Here is a 13078-nt window from a genome sequence, read left to right as displayed (position 1 = left end):
CAGAGGTACCGGGTGCGATTCCAGCTCCGGCCTCCCTGTGTGGAGTTTGCATGTTCTCCCCGGGCCTGCGTGGGTTTTCTCCGGGTGCTCCGGTTTCCTCCCACATTCCAAAAAACATGCATGGCAGGCTGATTGAACACTCTAAATTGTCCCTAGGTGTGAGTGTGAGTGCGAATGGTTGTTCGTTTCTGTGTGCCCTGCGATTGGCTGGCAACCGATTCAGGGTGTCCCCCGCCTACTGCCCGAAGACAGCTGGGATAGGCTCCAGCACCCCCCGCGACCCAAGTGAGGATCAAGCGGCTCGGAAGATGAATGAATGAATGAATGATTGAACACATTTCTGTTTGACATTTCAACCAATAAATCCCCAAAAGGTATATATAAAGGTATAATTATAAAATATATTTATAATTATCAAGTATAAAATTAGGCGGCCCGGTAGTCCAGTGGTTAGCACGTCGGCTTCACAGTGCAGAGGTACTGGGTTCGATTCCAGCTCCGGCCTACCTGTGTGGAGTTTGCATGTTCTCCCCGGGCCTGCGTGGGTTTTCTCCGGGTGCTCCGGTTTCCTCCCACATTCCAAAAACATGCGTGGCAGGCTGATTGAACACTCTAAATTGTCCCTGGGTGTGAGTGTGAGTGTGAGTGCGAATGGTTGTTCGTTTCTGTGTGCCCTGCGATTGGCTGGCAACCGATTCAGGGTGTCCCCCGCCTACTGCCCGAAGACAGCTGGGATAGGCTCCAGCACCCCCCGCGACCCTAGTGAGGATCAAGCGGCTCGGAAAATGAATGAATGAATGAAAGTATAAAATTATACACCGTATACCGGTAATTTGTAAGCAAAAAGGAGCAAGGATGCTGATAAACACAAGAAAATGTGGGTGATCCTTTTTCCACACACACACACACACACACACACACACACACACACACACACACACACACACACACACACACATATTAATTTCCTTCTGAAAATACCGATGAGGTTTTGGCTTGTTTAATGATAGCGAGTGCAGACCACCCAGCTCACTGCCTGACCCGCGCGCACACGCACACACGCTGCAATATTGTGAGTGGTAATGCAATCGTAGCCTTGTCTATTGGCATCCAATACGCACTCTCCAATCTATGTGAGTTTATACATCATATATCAGCTGCGTAAATCAGAACTTTTTTTATTTGGGGGGAATCATTCTTCCTCCCAGAGGAGCGCCCGTGGTCCGGTGGTCTTTGGCTTCCCAAACAGGACTGAGAATAAACACGAGGAGGAGGACTGTATACCAAACATTTGAACCGGCTTTCATGTTGTATACACCAACATGAACGTCCTCCATTGATATTGCAATTCGCTTTTTGGGATCATTTCAATGCGGGAAAAGCATTATCGTGAACCCACAGAGGATAAGTTCCAAACCGCCCGCAATTGTTGAAAAGTCGCAATATCGAGAGACCGCTTCATCTATTTTATGTTCTGTACAAAATGCATGTTGTCTGCCTCCTACCAAAAGTCAGTATGAAAAAATTCCAAAAATTGACTTTGGGAATATTTTTATATGATATAGAAAATGCAACATGTAGATCATGTTCAGATAAATTGACTTTTTTCAGTACTAACCTATCCTAATAATGTTAATTAGCATCCAGTCAGTTAGCTTGTCAGTAGCTGCATGGTTTGAATAGGAACACGTGCACATGACACAACAGTTAGCTTCTCTCATTCCAATTCAAACACGGAAGAGTGGCGCTCTCTCTGACCACCTGAAATCATTTCCTCGCTGACAACAAAACATTAGCTACAAACATAAACAGAAAAAAAAAAGAACAATGGTCATGCTAATCGCGTGTTGGTCTCGAGTGGCTGTCCAATGAGATTTCATATTTGATTTATTTATTGCTGGCTTTAACTGTTTGTAATCACATGGCAGATTCCGAGCTTGTTTACATGCTCAGCCCTCAATATTGACTCGTGTCCATGAAGTGATGCAATTAAGTGTCCCACTGAGGCTCAATCTGTCATGTGAAGACCCCCGTCGCTGACATCTGGACCACAGGTAAGACTGACAAGGGCTAGAAATTCATGCAAATCCATCTTACTGAATTCGAAATTTTAACTGAAACAAAAATTTGATAAGACAGTGATGATTTGAGAGATGGTATTTATTTCTCATATATGCAAAATCACATTGCTTACTTGTCACTTCCTGGTTCTGGCTATGCTGACCTCCGCTTGACAGCTGTAATTGTGTGAGGTTGATACGATAAATGTTAAACTAGCTGAAAGCAAGGATGCATTGGGTGAGGGCTTGACTAAGAAAATAAGAGCCTCGTTCAAATGGGAATTTCTATTATTTAAAGTTCGTCGAAAAGGGAATGTTGGAGTCCGCTCTCGGTGCTCCAACTGGGGACACTGTGTGTCAGTGCGTCAGGCAGTACCTAGTGGAAATAGTTCAAGCATGGATTGCGGATTTGTTCATCGAGGAATTAATGGGAGGGGAGCGTGCTCTGCCTCTCCAAACTCACCACTCTCAGAGTTGCGTAAGCGTGAATTTCTGACTGACTGTACCCTACAATAATACTGCAGAGACAGAAGGAGACACTTGCATATTTAAGCTAACGTGATTTTCTCTCTGTTTTGTTTTCGAAGACGACCTCGAGCCAGGACAACTCAAAAGGTGTGACTATAGTAGAGTCAAGTTGACGTGATGAGCTAACGTCACTCACTTCCTGCTTCGAAGACAACTCTGGCTCAGGGTTCGTCTGTAAAAGACTACGAGGTACACGTCGACATGCTAACATCTCTCTAATGTTTCCTGACGCAGGTTTTTTTCACCTACATGTTAAGATGAGATCTTATTTCAGACACTCACTGAATGGCCACCACTTGAATGTTCCACTTTTACATACAAAGATGCTGAACTAGCGTCACTCGCTTCCTATTTCCCGGTTAGAGGATCACCTCGTCGAGGACAACTCAGAGGATCCTCCTCTAATAGATAGAGTGGATGCTAGTACGATAAGCTTATGTCACATTCTTCCTTTTTCTCATGACCTTGAGTCAGGACAACTCAAGTGTATGACAATCAAGAGAATTTGATATGCTAAATGCTAAGCTAACATCACTCGCCTGCTGATTCAAAGACGAATTTCACTCAAGAGAACTCAAAAGGTTGCGCCGTACTAAACTAAGGAGTACATGCTAAAATGAAAAATTGGCTATTGCTCTCAAAACAAAATTTCAAACCCACACACAATGATTGAAAAGCGTCCAATCGTGTTCCAAAAATGAATGCTAAATAAATCCGTTCCCAAAATGGGGATGAGTAAACAACATCACCACAGGGAGAAAATTATTGCCTATTCACTCCTTCCTTGGCACTGCGCGTTTCTTTGCGCCGCCTTCGCCACAGCGTTAATCCTTGTTTTGGTACACGGGGCCGCCTGCGGCGCATCCTAATCTGTGCAAAGCTCCGTGTCCAAAGGCTGCTGCCGTGGCAAGCTGGTGGCACAGAGAACACGCTGATGCAAACCACCAAAGGAAATCAAGCAGGCGTCAAATGGAAGCTTGGGCACTTGAAAAATTGTCATCCGTGCCGGTGTTCCTTTTGGGTGTTCCAATGTTACATGTGGATTGGCCACTTCTCTCTCTCTCTCTCTCTCTCTCTCTCAAAAAATAAAAATAAACATTAATGCAATAATTAAAATGCACTTCAATATTTAATTGGATTGCACATGAACAAAATAATGTACAAAACAATAATAATTACGAATGATGCTGTAAAAAATAGTAGGAATTCTCACAAACTATTTTCGCCATAATTGTAAAAATAAAATAGTTATCCCGTATGTCAAAAAAAATTCAGTCTAGTTCAATCCTAAAATACACGAAATTTGTAAGATTTCAAGCAAAACGATGATCTAAAAAATTGCATTGTTCAAAGGAAAAAAGACGGCTCTTCTAAAAAAAAGTAAACATGACATGCAAAATGCTTGAAAAATTTGTCTGAATTCAAACAAAAGTAATTTACAAAAATAATGGGCTTTGCTGCAAAAGGTTTTGGTTAAAATATTTTGCAGGTTTTCAAGCAAATAAAACCCAGGGGGCACATGTTATTAATTCAACATCAATATGACATCAATTAATTTTGTTGGCATATTGATGTAGGATTGACATAAGATGCCCGCTGAGAAGTCATGCATAGAAAATAGTCTGTTTTTTTAGTTTTTTTTCTCCATTTGGCCCAACACAGTGGCCCCCTGGACCTTGAGGACCCACCCCCACCTACCCCGCCATAACCCAACCCTAATCCTGCATGTAGTCTTGAAGCATCCAGACCACTTTGGTGGGCACTTTGCTCAGCTATTTCCTCCACTTGTCTGTACCAACTCACATTTTTCTTTTCATGTGCACCTGCACGTCTACGACGAGCACATGTGCAAAAACATCATTGCAACTGCAATAATGCCCTCTTAATGTCCGTTTCATGAGTGTGTGTGGAGGGTAGGGGGGGATTCATCTCCTATCATGTCATGTCTTTCACCAATCTTGAAGCAAAACTGCAAATTTAATCAAAAATGTTCTTCCAAGGCTAAATGTGCTCGTCGTGTCTTATTTTTAAGATAAGATAAGATAAGAAAACCTTTATTAGTCTCACAATGGAGAAATTCCCAATTCACAGCAGCAAAGTAATGAAAGTAAGAAGTAGAACAACAAAATATAGGAGCTGCTGGAAAGGCAGCCACTCTCGCGGCGCCATTTTGTATGTTTTTCAGCCCGTCTTTCATTTCACAGGGTCACACCTTGTCACGTCCAGCAACCTGCAATTACAAAAGCAGGTAACGCCCCGCCCCCAAGGCAACCACCACCCCTCTCCCAGAGGTGGTTTTATTGTCTAGGTTTATTGCTTTGTTTTGTTTTGTTTTGTTTTTGTGGTGGAGCACACTGATGGTTTATGGCTGCTAATATGATGGTAAGGTTTTGTGTGAAAGGTAATGCTGGAAAAAAAAATTGTGTGTTTCGGGTGTCAGGATTTTGTGGCGATGTTACTCCTCAAGACCATCTATCTGGCGAATCAGCAGCTCAGATAAAAAAAATCCAGATTGTTGTCATTTGTGGTTTTTATTTGGCAATATGTGCTTTTTGATGGCTAGAAGGCAACATTTTTTGTTGTCTTTTTGATGTGTTGTTGGACCGTCAAACAAAAAACATAATGTATAGTTCCAAATTCTGTGTTTGAAAGACATGAGGAAATGCACAAAATCCTTTCATATATTTTTGGTGAATGTAATTGTGTCAGAGGACCAAGAGCCCTTCCTTTGCTGTGTGATGCCACAAAATTGAACCTATTTTACATGCAGACTACCATTGCAGGATTCCAATCAGATGAAACGTGTTCTTTAATTGTAAATAGATTGTACATATTTGTGAATGTAATTCTATATTTTTCTCATGTCGAGTACTTGCTAGGAAACAAATTTGGTGATATGCGTTTTTTTTTGAGTCACAAAGTTTGACAATATGTGCTTTTTAAAATATAATCTCCATTGATATTAAGCAGACAATGAATCTAAAACATTATTTTTTGGGGGGGCGGGATCCCACAGAGAAGTGTTCTAGGTCCATGACACGATGACCATTCACTTGTGACACCCTCATTTGTGGGCCTACTTGCACAATTCCTATGTAGAAATTTTGATGATTGTAACCTCTTCCCTCAGCATGTCAGACAAGGATGCGGCAACAGCATCTCCTTTGACCAACATGTCTGACCTCCCTCTGCGCAAAATTACGCAATGGGCCGGCATGAAAAATACAGCCCTTTGAGTGCAATCTTTTTTTCATATATAACAAGCACATACTGACATGTTGATTCACTTCATTGCTTTTGGAACGTCACTGCTACAGCCATTTTTTTCCCAGATAACCCTGAGGCACCGCATTTCCAGTGGAATGGCCAAAGGGGTTGGCGCATGGGGTGGGTGTCACATTCGGGCAGGCGTACGAAGTAGACCATGCCATTTGGCAAGTCGGGGGGCGGGGGGGCATACCATGGCAGGCTGAGTTGAGTTCGACCAAATTAATTCAAACACAATGTAGAGTCAAAGTATTGCTTATGGAAATGCCACGTTGTGCTATTTTTTGGACGTGTTTTGTTATGTCCTCATCCTAAATCCCTCAATTGTAAACGTGTCTGAAGCCTGGCTTTTTGTTGGGGTTTATACATCAGTCTGGGCACTGATGTTTTCATACCTCGCCGTCTTCTGCCACGGGCGGTGGGTGATGTTTTTCTGAAGTCTGGTGCAAGCCGGCTGGACTAAGAAAGACAGCGACAAGAGCGTAGACAGGTCAGAAGCACCCACCAACCGGGAATCTCCGTCTGGAAGGCTCTTCCTGTGTCGGGAGAGCAGCGATGATTGTTTTATGTTTTATCCTGGGTCAATTTGAAGGGTTTCCTTTCCAGAAGACGCTTCGAGGGAGGTGACAGAACTGGCAGAAAAATGCAAAAACAATTGAAAACCGAATGTGAATCGGTGAATCCGCAGGTGCCTTATAAGCGAGTATGCGGGGAGTTTGCTGTCATAAAAATAAGAAGTGTAATGAGAGGTGCTGTTGCTAGGGGGCGTCGCATTCTGCTGCTTGTTGGGGGTCTCGTGGTGAGAACAAGCAGCTGCTGGAGGGCCCTGCCACTGACCCTATTCATCCCAACAGCAGGTGTCACAACGTGTCCCGCCTCACACACACACACACTGTCAGAAAATGTGTGTGTGAGTCAGTGTTGGGGGGCTGAGGGAGACGGGGTGATGGGGGGGAGACCTGGAACTACTTACTGAGAACAAAGAGGCAAATCAGGGAAAAATGCAGCCTCCTCGAATAAATCTCACCACAATGCTGAGAAAAGTCCCCGGCGTGCCCTCGGAAAAACCTGGTTTCTTTCTGCCCAAAGTGTCTCTCCAAAAGGCAGAAATAGAAAACATTTTAGATAAAAGCAAGCAAGGCAGCCCCCCCACGCGCACACCCCTCCCTCACTGAAAAGGACCTCACACCAAGACAGGGTGTAATTCTGACCAGAAAACTGCTTTATTTACCCGGGAAGGGAAGAGGCGAGGGGGGGGGGGGGGGGGGCGGAGCACATAGACAACAAGTGGTGAGTGCGCTACACCGTGAGCTGGAAACTTCTTGTTATTCTCTGCTGGGCTATCAAAAATGGACTCCAAAATTCATTTACATGAACAAAAAAGTGAAAACATACATTACAAATAGGTGTATAGAATGTACTCTAACGTAAATATACTGTATTTATGTATTTTATGTATTTATGGCAAAATAAATACAAGAAATTAACATTATGTCAAATCTATTTCAAAAGAACTAACAAGAGCTCCACTGGCTCTTTTGGTTGGGCCCGCGAAACCGTTTTTGTTGTTGTGGTGAAGCATCTGCGTTGTCTCCTTTATTTGAACTTTACACCCTCTCATATTTGTCCTTTGGTGAAGCCGATATTTTATTCAGGGAGAAAGAGAGAAGATTCAGTTATGACACAGATTTTTAAAAAATGTTTTTGCGTGGTCACTTGTTGCTGGACAGACTTTGTGAGGGGCAATTTACATGGCAAATACGATTGTATTTATGCTAAAATCTGAACTTTTAATTACATTATTGTGGTTATGTCACCATACAAGCTAAAGAAAACACAAAACACATTCTGCAACACATCTGAATGCGCCTGAGAGCTGTTGCACATTTCCGCAGATCACCGATATTACCGTTAGTCTGATTTTTTTTGCTTTGAATGGTCACTTGTTGCTAGGCGGAATTAGAAGGGCCCATATGTGACCGCCCATTGGTCTAATTTTAAAATAGGTTTACTAATCTGTTCGTATGACAAAAACATTGCTATAGGATTAAAATACGTAAACCACTGCTCTGTATTACATATAATGGACAAAAATAGGTCACATTTGTTTCCAAATGAAAATGAATGGCCTCAAAGTATAGTCACTTTAGTCATGGGGGAATAATCAAAGCTTCCTGTTATCTTAGACGAGGCCGTGCCCTCTGAGTCACTTTTAAATTACATTATATGGGCTCCACACGCTCTCCTGTGTGACCCCTTCCTCCCCCTGAGCCCCCCCAAAACACACTCAAACATCAAGCTACCGTTTATCAGTGGCCCTAATTCATGTTTGCAATCGGCATGTCTTTGAAGTGAACACACAAGTTACCCCCCCCCCCTCCCCACAGCTGCACGAGGGGGAAAAAACATGAAAGCGGGAGACTTGACCTGACCGGAATTCACCGCGAATAAATCGTTCTTCATATGAGAGCCTCGCCGCCTTGTTCGGGGACAGGATTATCCCGGATGAAGCAGTAAAGATTTCCCCCTGCTTAAGCTACGGCGGAATGCCCTACTCAGGACAAGGTGAAGGGAAGTGAGAGCGACCAAAGGAGTGCACTTTATTCTTCCCTTTGTGCACCAATTACGAGGAAAGAAATAGCTCGTGTTTCCGCTTCCCTCTTGCCAGGTGAACCATCTTTGGCTCAATGGAAATCAAGAACGAAAAAGTCGCATAATAAATAGTATATGGAATTTATTTATTTTTTATACAATATTACAACTGAAAGTTTATTTTAGTATGGGCACTTATTGCTTGGCGGGTATGATCGTTTATGCTCCTGAAGCCAAGAAAACACATTTCTATTGTTTCTTTGGCATCTTGGAACAGAAGGCTGCGCTGCGCTACACAGTAGTTGACAAAGGCCAGGGCAAGGCGGCAGGAACCGGAAGTCAACAAGCAAAGATTAGGTTTATTGAAGTCTTGCGATACATACTCATACTTTTCTGAAGTCTCACAAGATTTTGTGAGCGATACCGGAGTCCCCAGTAATCCATGTACAATTTACTGAAGCCTCGTGAGAGAAATGAAAATCTGCTTGGGAATTCTCGCGATATTAATCAAAAACCTCATATGCTGTGCTGAAATCTCACGAGATCTACTCAAGTCTCATGAAATTTGCCCTAAATTTTGCGAGACATTTGAATTCTTATGAGTCCGAAGATAAATAAAACCCCACGTCTCATGATATACCAAAGTCTTGCTGAATTTATTGAGGTCCCGCCGGATACACCGAAGTCTCACGAGATTAGCATGTGACCACTCAGGCTGGCCATGGTGACGGCAATGTCAAAAAAAGAGGCTCACTGGCTGGCTTTCCACGACCTCCTGGCAGTTTGTCCGAGCCCCGAAATCACACCCGCTGATTGCAGCCAACTCCTTTTCAGTCGTGGGACCGGGGAGGGCTTTGGGGTGAGTTGACTTGGTGGTCATGTGTTACGTTACCTTCATGTGCACTTTGGCCCACCCGGATCACAGCGGCACGCTCCAAGCCTCCTCGCGTGGATTGTTTGCTTTCACATCCACGGACTGACGGGGAGTGTTTACACACAAACACAGATATTGTTGATATGTTCTGTGATTGCTGGACCGCAATTAACTACGCAACTTGAACCACAAAACCCCAAACCGCTGCATCGTTGAGGTTTTGATGCCAGCAGATATGACTCTTCTCTTGGCCTCCGTGCATGCCCGTTGAGCATTTTTATTGATATTAAAATGACAGCAGTGTTTACATCGTTTGGCAAGTTGTGTTGGATTTTCCAGTGTTTTTGTTTGGAGTCCAAGCAGGTGCTTGCCAACAAGACCAAACCAGAAGACTCCCTTTTGGAGGACATTTTACAGGTACAAGGGTGACATCTTGCGGTCGTTTGCGGGTGGTTCATATCATCGCCATCATGAACTCTCCGGTACAGGTATTGAGTTTTAGACGACCAGGAACGAAGAGACCATCAAAACATAAGAAATGCTTCAGTGTAGATTGTTTCGATGGTACTGAGCTCTCGACATTTAACTATTTTGAAGCATCTTTAAAAAATACTTGATGTTTTTTGTATTTAAGATTTTTGTATTATAGTTTAAGTATAAGTTTTTTTTATAGTATAAGTTTTTTGTATTATAAGATTGTATTTATATACTATACTGTAAGTATATATGTGTACTTTTATATATATAACTATAAGATAGATTTATTTTATATTGCACTTATATTGAACTGTGTACAGTTCTTTTCTTAAACATTTTGTGAAATGAAAACTAAAATTACTAAAAGAACATCCTTTGTAAGCTTTATAACAGGTTAAAAACAGGTGCGGCTAATATGTACATACCTGTATATAGTATATTATGTACAGCATATGATGAGCTTCTATCGGAAAAGTGTGAAAACTTTCCAGATCAGTTTGACAACTTCAAAAGAAACCGTGCACTGTCAATATTTAACGTTAATGTTGTACTCCGTTTCAAAATAGCCTTATTCCAGACAAAAAAAGAAAATTAGGCTTTGTTTCTATTCCACTGTGGTATTTATTCTCACAAATGTAAAACACCCAAGTCTTTTAAACAATCTATCTCAAATCATCGTTTCGTATAATGGATGGATGTGAAACTGATCACGTAAAAGGGTACGTGATGTCATCTTGCCACAAGATGGCGGACTAAACAAAGTCAACGAATAATGAGAAAATTGGCATACACCGACAATATTTGTTACAGTGAATGGAAATGACCTTCCACATGCTCTCTTTTTACATTGTACAGTGGCTACCGCATACCTGCGGCTCGGCACCCGTGTTTCGAGTATTTGCTGGTGTCTTTTAATTTGTTTATATTGTTTTTAATGTTCCGCGACCCTAGTGAGGATCAAGCGGTACGGAAGATGAATGAATGTTTTTTAATGTTTTATATTTTGTTTGGTCTTTTTGGGTAGTTGGTTTTTCACAAAAACCAACTGTTGGCAGTTTCCCAATTTTTTTGAAGAATAGGTCATATTCGTTTTTTCAATTTGTTTATAATATCCCTCTTAGCTATGACTAGCGGGGGTCCACTCTAGCCTATAGCTAATGTTAAAAATCAATTTGTAATGCAAAATGCACGTAATTTGTAATGTCACCCTTTTCTGTTGGCAACAAGCACAGTGAGGCGGGGTGGCTGGCAGAGTGTTCTTTATTGAGCAACGCATGACACCACACAGCACTCGTGTGTCTGCCTTTATGCAATCCTGTTGTCATTTATCATCTACCCTGGTCACATGACCTCAGGCACGGTTTGGGGATGGGTGATATCATCCTCACTCATCATCCTTTGTGTCCATCCCATCCCCCTCTGAGTCAGTTGGAATTCTAACACACACAAAAGGATGAGTTCAGAAATAAGTGGCACACACAACCGAATACAGGTAATAAAATTAAAAAAAAAACTTTTAGAGCTAATTTAGTTCTCAACCTTACCACTGGCCATTGTCTCATATGGTAATAAAATGATGACGGACAAGTTTATCGTGGATACAAATGTTTCATTTTAACAATCCTGTTTTTATTAAATAATATCAATGTCTAATGCTGATAGAATAAATATTTTTTAAAACAAGGAACACTAAGTTAAAGTGCTCATTCAAATAATTATGGTTTTACATCGGGATGGGTGAGTATTGATTTCATGTATCGGTATTAGTGCCAATACAGTACTAGCCTTATTTTAAGGAAGTGTACCCTTGGTGCCTGCAGATATATCAGCCACCAAGATTTAATGTAAACAAAATCTGACATTGAGTAACTGCAATAGTTGATACTATGCTAGGGCAGTTTGATAATTGGCGAATCACCGTCTGCGGCAGAAAGAAAGATTTTATTCACAATTGTATTTTTGTCATGTAAAATGAAATTTTATACATCAAAAGTACTAGAGATATTGGTATTCGGTATCGGTAAGTCGTCAAAGTGGAAAAAAGTGATATTGAACGTCTTTAAAATGTCATTTTCTGATGGGCAATCAAGACTTTACCATATACATTCCAGTACAGGGATAAAGACCAATCGCGAATTCCACAGAGCAGGGAAGGGTGACCCTGGGGACTCCATTGCACCCCTGTTAGTTTAACCTCGGTCACTCACAATGTCCATCTCAGGCCGGGTGCTCTAAAAAAATGAATAGGCTATTGACCAGTAAATATAGATACAGGATACACACCTGTAGTGTGAAGGACAGCTGATAAAGATACAGTTGCACCATCATATGACCCCCCCACCCCCACCCCCACCCCCCACACACACACTTAGTATTGGTTTAACCTCAGCACCCCACTTCACTCCTAGTAGAATCTTGACTGGCAGGTGCTGTGTGTTTATTGTCCCAGCCGGCATGTGACTATGACAGCTGCTGTCAGTCAGATGCTGCTTCCCACCCTACACTGTGACACTGGGAAGACCACCCTCTGTATGGGGGTCTAACTTGGGGGTGTTGATGCTCTTCTCAAGCGTGTCATATTTTACAACATGGAGATTTAGAGGAAGCAGAATATAGCATTTTCTGGTGAGCTCCCATTGAATCTGGTGAGTTGAATAGAAAATTTAACAGCAATTTGGTATGGAACGTTACTTGAAAACATTTCCTGTAAAAGAGGGAAGTTTTATAACAGCCACAGTTTGACTTTGACCGAATTTGTCAATAGTCGTCATCAGGACAGCTATTTTTATTGGTACTTTTAGGATGGGGCGGGTGTATTTTTTTTAAATTTGGTTTTATTTTATTTTATTGATTTTGGGGGGGGGGGTCAGTGGTGGGGATTCTGCTGTAGTAGTGGAACCCTGAAAGATAGCATAAATAAAACATTGCATGTGGGTAACAATTAGAAAGATAAACGTGAGAGAAAAAAGGATGAAATTCTGCCTTCGTCATCTCTTGCTCCTCCTTTTTTCTTTCTTTTTTTTTAAAATTTCACGTGCCGCGCGTTCCCGCCTCACTCAGACATGCTGTCGCCAGCCGCGTGACGTCATCTGAAGCAGGAGCTCCGCGTCCCCGAGAGAAACTAGTTCCCTCCACCTTCGAACGGTGAACTCCCAAGAAGCAATGCGATTGTATTAATCCGACATCATTTACAATCGTGATAACTTTCATGTCTATTCATGAAACTTTGATACGCCGCCGTCAATCTATCCGGCATGTCATTCGATTACACCTCCACATG

The sequence above is a fragment of the Hippocampus zosterae genome, chromosome 13 (assembly GCF_025434085.1).
Source record: "Hippocampus zosterae strain Florida chromosome 13, ASM2543408v3, whole genome shotgun sequence".
NCBI lineage: Eukaryota > Metazoa > Chordata > Actinopteri > Syngnathiformes > Syngnathidae > Hippocampus > Hippocampus zosterae.
The sequence above is the reverse complement of the archived record's forward strand: the minus strand, read 5'-3'. Positions refer to the sequence as shown.